Source organism: Carcharhinus amblyrhynchos, chromosome 3 (genome assembly GCF_965287045.1).
Source record: "Carcharhinus amblyrhynchos chromosome 3, sCarAmb.v2.hapA, whole genome shotgun sequence".
Classification (NCBI taxonomy): Eukaryota; Metazoa; Chordata; class Chondrichthyes; order Carcharhiniformes; family Carcharhinidae; genus Carcharhinus; species Carcharhinus amblyrhynchos.
The window spans coordinates 127,882,964-127,891,272 of NC_137326.1; the positions used below are offsets into that span (position 1 = coordinate 127,882,964).

General features: G+C 41.7%; 1 non-coding gene across 1 annotated transcript; it reads right to left on the reverse strand.

Annotated features, from left to right (window-relative positions):
• Positions 1 to 6,619: 6,619 nt before the first annotated feature.
• On the reverse strand, positions 6,620 to 6,810 carry LOC145341690 (U2 spliceosomal RNA). The gene has a single exon (XR_013886443.1). It is a non-coding gene; the product is annotated as a U2 spliceosomal RNA (small nuclear RNA).
• Between the last annotated feature and the right edge of the window lie 1,499 nt (positions 6,811 to 8,309).

Sequence of the window (8,309 nt, forward strand, 5' to 3'; positions counted from 1 at the left end):
ACCTCTTGTGTGTACAAAAATTATACATCATGTAAATTGCTGCTACACACTCCTAGAATTTATTTGAAAACTTCCATCATCTACAACCTATCTTGAGCATAAAATACTATTACTTTTCCCCATAATGGCAGTATAAATTACCTAGCTTGTAATGTGCCCTCCAGGGATTGATGTATACACAGGAACTAATGATGCAACATGTGAGTAAACTGGTGGTTTTTCTCCAGGTTATAAAATATTTAAACAACCTCTTCTAAATCAAAAGTCATTTTCATATTAAATTAAAAATGCTTTTCATGAATTAAAGCAAGGATTTACACCCACAGACATAATAAATTTGCCTGTTTATAAAAATCAGTTAGCATAATCCACAACATTATTCTACAGTAATTAAAAGGAAACACAAGCGAAAAAAAATTACTCTATGTCAAGTCTTACAAGTCTCCAAAGAAATGCCAAAAGCTATAATAAGAAAGCCAATCTTTTCCTGCTTGTTTTTCTGACCTTGATAATTTGACGTTCAACTAAGGACAAGAACAAAAAATACACAAGCAACTGGCAACCTACAAAGACTCAATAGTTACCCCCTAGTCAGATAAACACACTGCTTCATTTTAACAGGTAAACATCACAACCACCAAACTCTAGATTCCAAGCTGAGCAATAGTAAGGGAGATCGGAGATAGTCCAAAGAATTCATTGTGTAGAAATATTTCTAAAGCATAATCATTTTATTTCTAAACATAATTTTTTAGTTGTAAAACTTATTGTATTATACCTCTTGTTTCTTAATGAATCCAAATCTGGAATCAATCGGGCTTTTGGTTCTTTCCAAGAGTCCTCTCGTCAAATCTATGTCCTATCAAGTAAAACAAGTAGGGTCAATCATTTTTTACGACCCTGTTAGGAACTGTTAACATTTAAAGAGAAATCCAACTATCTTGCTTTAACCAACAGAATAAGATTTCACCTTTCTTAAAACAAAACGTACAAGAATTAAACAAAAGAAGTTCTGTTAATAATATGGTTTAATAACTCAGATTTACTTTTTACTTCCCCCCAAAACTCTCTTATAAGACACATCAATTGATGTTATTTATTTTTGAGGGGACTATCCATAAGAATGTCATAGTCCACTGCAGACTTCACCTCAGCTCCATTCTTAGAAGTGAACCTTTCATTCACCACCTTGGCTGTGGATGCCTCAATCTCTTGTTCTGCTTACTTTTCAGCACTTACAATTTGAGCTGCTTGTTGCTTTCTTTGGCACAAGACTCTGTGGAGAACCACTGTAGATTCTTCCACTAGTTTTAAACTAGGCAAACCTCCAGTTTCTCTTCCAAAAAAATTCAAACTAAGATTAAGCTTCACTTGTATTCCATGCAGCCAGTGATGACGTTTTTTTTAAAACTCTGTTTTTAATGCAGTTCTGTTAATTGTCATTACTTTGGCTATCTTCTCTACACAAACTCAAAACCACAGGAGGCCCAAACTGCAAGTAGTTAATTCAGCAAACACCCAGATAAATTGAAACCAGAGAATCTCCAGAATAACATAACTCTGGGATGTCCTCAAACAGACCTTTCGATGAATTATCCATCACTAACAATTTATTTTTTGATCTGATTATGTAAATGGATTTTGCAACATTTCAGGATTTATTAATGCTTTTGAATTAATTTAGCTCTAATTTCCAAAACAAAAACATCATTCTGCACTATCTTTCTTTGCGAGCATTGCAGAGATCATGGCCAGAACTTTCCAGACCCAACTGCCAGGGGATATTCCAGTCCCGCTGAAGTCAGAAGACCTTTGCTGGCCTGCTGCATCTGCCAAGGGGAAGCCCGCAGCGACAGGGCTGGACTTCAGCTCTTCAGTTAAGTAAGCCAACCTGCTCTTTTATATCTCTCTGTCTTTATGGCTGTTAATCTTATATTTGAGTGCAACAGATGCCAAGCTTGCTTTAATTGCATTTTTCCCATTTTCTACCATTAAGACTGAAAGAACAAAGAAGATAACAGCACAGGAACAGGCCCTTCGGCCCTCCAAGCTCGCACCAACCATGCTGCCCAACTGAACTAAAACCCCCTACCCTTCTGGGGACCATATCCCTCTAGTCTCATCCTATTCATGTATTTCTCCAGACACTCCCTGGAACTCACTGTCATATCCGCTTCCACTACCTCCTCTGGCAGCGAGTTCCAGGCACCCAACATCTTCTGTGTAAAAAACCTGCCTTGTATATCTCTTTTAAACCTTGCCCCTCGCACCATAAACATATGCCCCCTAGTAACTGGCTCTTCCACCCTGACTATCCACTCTGTTCATGATCTTGTAGACTTCTATCAAGTCGCCCCTCAACCTCCATCATTCCAGTGAGAACAAACTAATTTTCTCCAACTCTCCTCATATCTTATGCCCTCCATGCCAGGCAACATCCTGATAAATCAATTCTATACTTTCTCCAAAGCCTCCACATCCTTCTGGTAATGTGGTGACAAGAACTGAACACTATATTCCAAGAGTGGCCTAACTAAGGTTCTATAAAGCTGCAACATGACTTGCCAATTTTTAAACTCAGTGCCTTGGCCGATGAAGGCAGGCATGCCATATGCCTTCTTGACTACCTTCTCCACCTGCGTTGCCACTTTCAGTGACCTGTCTACCTATACATGCAGATCCCTCTGCCTATCAATACTCTTAAGGCTTCTGCCATTTACTGTATTTCCTATCTTTATTAGATCTTCCAAAATGCATTATCTCACATTTGTCCGGATTAAACTCCATCTGCCAGGTCTCCGCCCAAGACTCCAACTGATCTATATCCTGCTGTATCCTCTGATAGTCCTCATTGCTATCCACAAATCTACCCACCTTTATGTCATCCACAAACTTACACATCAGCTACCTTTTCCTCCAAATCATTTATATAGATTACGAACTGCAAAGGTCTCAGTACTGATCCCTGAGGAAAGTCACTTGTCACAGCCCTCCATTCAGGAACACATCCTTCCACTACTACCCTCTGTCTTCTATGAATGAGCCAGTTTGCGGATGACACCAAGATGGTAGGATTGGCAGATACTGAGGAGGACTGTCAGGTGACACAGCAGGATATAGATAGGTTGGTATATTGGGCAGATAGATGGCAGATGGAATTTAATCCTGACAAATGTGAGGTGATGCATTTTGGAAGGAATAATGCAGGGAGGAGTTATGTGATAAAAGGTAGATCGATTAAGAGTATAGAGATACAGAGGGACCTGGGAGTGCAGGTGCACAACTCTCTGAAGGTGTCGACACAGGTAGAGAAGGTTGTGAAGAAAGCTTATGGAATGCTAGCCTCTATAGGAAGGGGTATAGAGTATAAGAGCTGCCGTCTAATGCTTCAGTTGTACAGAACGTTGGTTAGACCGCATTTGGAGTACTGCGTCCAGTTCTGGTCACCTTACTACCGGAAGGACGTAGAGACCCTGGAGAGGGTGCAGAGGAGGTTTACCAGGATGTTGCCTGGCATGGAAGGACTGAGTTACGAGGAAAGGTTGGAGAAACTGGGGCTCTTCTCCTTAGGAAGACGGAGATTAAGGGGTGATATGATAGAGGTACATAAAATACTGATGGGAATAGATAGAGTAAACAGTGGGAGGCTTTTCCCTAGATTGGGGACAATTACGAGAGGTCACGATCTAAGGGTGAGGGGGGAGAAGTATAATTTGGATACGAGAGGAAGGTTTTTCACGCAGAGGGTTGTGGGGTTATGGAACGCGCTACCAAGTAGGGTGGTGGAGGCAGTCACGTTGGACTTGTTTAAGGTTTACTTAGACAGACACATGAGCGAAGCAAGGATGGAGGGTTATAGTAGAGGGTATTAAATAGGGTCAGAGCCTCGGGACGACACCGGAAATGTAGTTTTATATGTTAACGTATTGTCTTTTTATTCCACAGGGTCGGTCCACCTTGTTGTCAAACGAGGGGCATGCATATGGTGGGTCATGCGTGGGCTGCTCTTGGAGGTTCCGGGAGTGACCTAGTACTGCGTGTCGTTGTGTGTGCTTAATCCTGGACCAGCAGATGGGCACCGCAACAGCTCAGTGACTATCACTGCTAGCTGTGCAGATACATGGATTTGGGCCTGTGTCTGTGGGAGTTTGCGCATTCTCCCTGTGGTTGCGTGGGTTTCCTCCGGGCACTCCGGTTTCCTCCCACACCCCAAAGATGTGCTCTTAGGCTGATTGGTGTACCAAATTGACACTATTCTCCCCTGAATCTGGCTACATTAGGGGTTCCACTCACATACACACAGGGCGGGGTAGGTGTGGGAAGATGCGGCGGCGCGGGCTCATTGGGCCGAAGGGCCTGTTTCCCATGCTGGGATGTTCTTTGTTCTTTGTTCTGTATCCACCTTGCCAGCTCACCTCTGATCCCACGCGACTTCATAGTCTGCCATGAGTGACCTTGTCAAAGGCCTTACTGAAGTCCATGTAGACAACATCCACTGCCCTACCCTCATCAATCATCTTCATCGCTTCCTCGAAAAATTTGATCAAGCTAGTGAGGCATGACCTCCCCTTCATAAAACCATGTTGTCTCTCGCTAATACGTCCACTTATTTCCAAGTGGGAGTAATTCCTGTCTCGAAGAATCCTCTCCAATAATTTACCTACAACTGACGTAAGGTTTACCGGCCTGTAATTACCTGGAGTATTCTTGCTACCCTTCTTAAACAAAGGAACAACATTGGCTATTCAAATATTTAAATTATTTACTAAAACACATGAACCATGAACTAGATAGTCACATCACAGCCTACAACTGCATGTCAGGCACCATACTGAAGTAACTAACTGCTGTAAAGAAAGCTCTGGCAAAAAACAAAATATATTGCTTTCATGAAAAGAATGCATCTCCATTTGAATACACCAGGTCAAGTTAAAATGGTCTTATCCTCATCTTTATCAATGCAACAATATAATTACTTCTCCACTGAGCTCTACAGTCTTCTTCCAACTTTCCTCTTTTACCATCAATTAAGACTTTCTGTACCACTTAAGGGGAATTGGTGGCACAGTGGTGATGTCACTGAATTGGTAACCCAGACGGTCAGAGGTTCAAATCATCCATTGCAGCTGGCGGAATTAATTGAATTCAATTAATAAAATTAGAATATAAAGTTTGTCTCAGTAACGGCGATTATTGCCGAGTGTCGTAAAAACCTATCTAGTTCACTAAAACCTTTTAGGGAAGAGAATCTGCCATGCTACCTGGTCTGGTCTACACGTGACTCCAGAACCATAGCCATGGCTGACTCTGAACTGCCCTCTGAAATGATCTAGCAAGTTTCTCAGTTCAAGGGCAATTAGGGATGGGTAACAAATGCTGTTGCAGCATGGTCCACATGTCGTGAATGAGTAAAATAAATCCTCCTTTCATCAGAATATGAAAGCTGAGAAATTCCTTACATCCCCCCCCCCGTGTTTTTTCTTATTTCTACAGTCTGTAGATGTTTTATGTTCTTGCTGAGTAGCCCTAATCACTGCCTTTTAATTGATTCTATCACTTCTATTACACTTTTCAACCTTAGTGGTTGTCCAGGACTATGCATCTTGACCCTTTATTGTAGTTAATCATTTTAAGAAGATGCATTTGTGTGGAAATATCCTGCTCACTTCCATTATTGAAAGTACAACCCAAAGAAAACATTGCTTATTGCATCCTTGTTCGTGTACTTTACTCTTTTTCCTGTTTTCTTTTGTCTTAAAAACTTGGTTTAAAAAGAATCAGTAAGTGTTAACAGCAACATCTTGAACTTGGGGAAGTTTCCATTTAGATAGCATCATTTTCAAATTGAAACTTTTCCTTTAGCAGTGGAAAGTTTAAAGCTATAAGCTGTAATTTACAGAGCTATGGATTGACAATGCTATTGAAAGAAAAGAATGTTTCAGAATCCTAATGTTCAGTTGACTCACTGGTGCACAAAGATGTGTGTGCAGATGCTGCGTAGATAAACAGAAGTATTGACAGAACTTTGTGACATTAGAAATAGGCAAAGCATGAACTATTTGCCTTTTTTGATGTGCTTTACAAGTAAGTCCAGACTTTGCGTCAGCATCAACAACAGGCGAACTGCACAGCAATGTGCAGTTCCACAGTGCCCAACAATATGACTTTGTAATAGATAGAAAGTAATGTTTCAAAAATAATGAGGATTGGAATTAGACAAATCTGCCAATTAAGTTCCTGTAAAATATTTAGGAAGCTGAAGGAAATGTTTGCAGCCAAAATTAGGAGTTAAGAATCCATTTAGAATAATCATATATCATACATAAGAGATTACTGCTCCTTCCCTCCAGTTATCATTTTTACTGAGAAGCTCCACAGAAGTCTGCTCTGAGATGGTTCAATCAACAACTTGCACAACAGGCCTTGGGCATAATCATTTGTGTTGGTGGGATTGATCGAACTGAGTCTCGGAGAGCGTATACAGCTTCAACAAAAATGTTTTTTTTTGTTTTATTCCAATTCAATCAAATCAAATCCAATTCAGGGTCTCAACAAGTTGAGACATTCCCGATTCAAGCTGGCAAGACAGGGCTGTCACTTCCCGTCTTGGGCTTGATCTACATGATCCAAGCTGATTGGAGTAGGCATAGTTCCTCCTCCAAGGCTTGATCTCATTTGCATCTTGGCCAAAAGGCCGAGATGCCGCTTTAAAAATTGCTTCAAATGAAGCTGAAATGTAACCTAATGACTTCAACCAAGTACAGCATGTCGATACTACAGTTGATCTTAGCCAAAAGGCCGAGAAGTGATGGTTTCATTCAACATGCATGAGGGAGAGCACTCAAAGCTGTAATTCCAGGTTGTTTCCAAGCACATTCTTACCCTTTTTCACATTACAATGTGTTACATATGAGATTTCTATTAGGTCATCATCTTGTTTACCTTAAAGTTGTAAAAGTTCTGGTTTTAACACATTGAGCTACTCTATTGTTCTGTGTGCTTTTTTCATTCTTTTGCACATATCCTGCCTATCTTTTTGTAATATCAAAGCAATCAGGTACTTTCTCGCAAATTTTGACTGTGTGTCAATTACCACCATTTCCCTGATACATGACTAGAGGCACAATGGATCCTATACATCCCCTCCAGACACTGTGGGGTCCTGACGAGTGATATTGATTCTTTATTGGTGCTGTAATCTCCGAGGGGTATCACGTGGGGTGTGACTGGCTAGTGCTGTCTCGGAGGTAGTTATTTGTAACCTGCAGTGAATTTGGATAGTAGTCAGGCTGCCCATTTAAACCTTTCCATCCTTTCCTGTCTTGCTGCAGCCCAAGCTTCCTTGGAGCCCTACTACAATTTGCCCCTGTGGACCCTTGGTCAAACACAAGGTAGCCACTAAAAGGCACCGGTTTGTGTCTCTGCTCTTTTGTTTTATACTAGGAGCTCTATGTTCCTACTATTGGTCCTCATCTGTCTAATTAGGACTATAACTTGTGGATGTCTTTGCTTGCCCTATTCTGATGCTTCCCTGCCTGTTGGCTACTGTTGAGGGCATTGTACCAGATCCTTCGGGTGGCCAATTCTCCAGATCACAGGAAGTGTCCTAAACCACTCTGCTGTAATTATCGGTTGCTGTCTTCTCCCTGTCCCATACTGGAAGGGGTGCCACTGGGGTGTAGCGAGGAACGGTCAGGACCTTAACCATTTTTTGTTGCTGACAGCAAATAGATGTTACCCCTTCCAGCATTATGCCAGTACCCATGGTCATCCCTATTCTAGTCATATCTCACCCTCCTGTTAATCGCCTACTGTCCCTGGAATAACTATGGCCCGATGTGGAGATGCTGGCATTGGACTGAGGTAAACATAGTAAGAAGTCTCACAACACCAAGTTAAAGTCCAACAGGTTTATTTGGTAGCAAAAGCCACTAGCTTTTGGAGTGCTGGCTGCCCCTTCGTTAGGTGAGTGGGAGTTCACTCTCACATTCACATAGACATGGGGCAGGGTAGGTGTAGGAAAATGCTTTGTTGAAATGGCGGCGCGGGCTCGTTGGGTCAAAGGGCCTGTTTCCCGTGCTGGGTTGTTCTTTGTTGTTCTTTAACCTGGTGCTGTGGGACTTCTTACTGTAATTATGTCCCACCAATGATGTACCCCTGAGAGTTCCACCCTGGAGGTGGTCTGGATTGCTAGGTTCACCTGGATCCTCCCCTTGCTTTTCTGTACATTGGAGTGCCTGACATACTCCTGAGTGAGTTCTGCTGCTCTTTTCACAGCCTGTCAGATTATATTGCCTGGCGTTTTATTA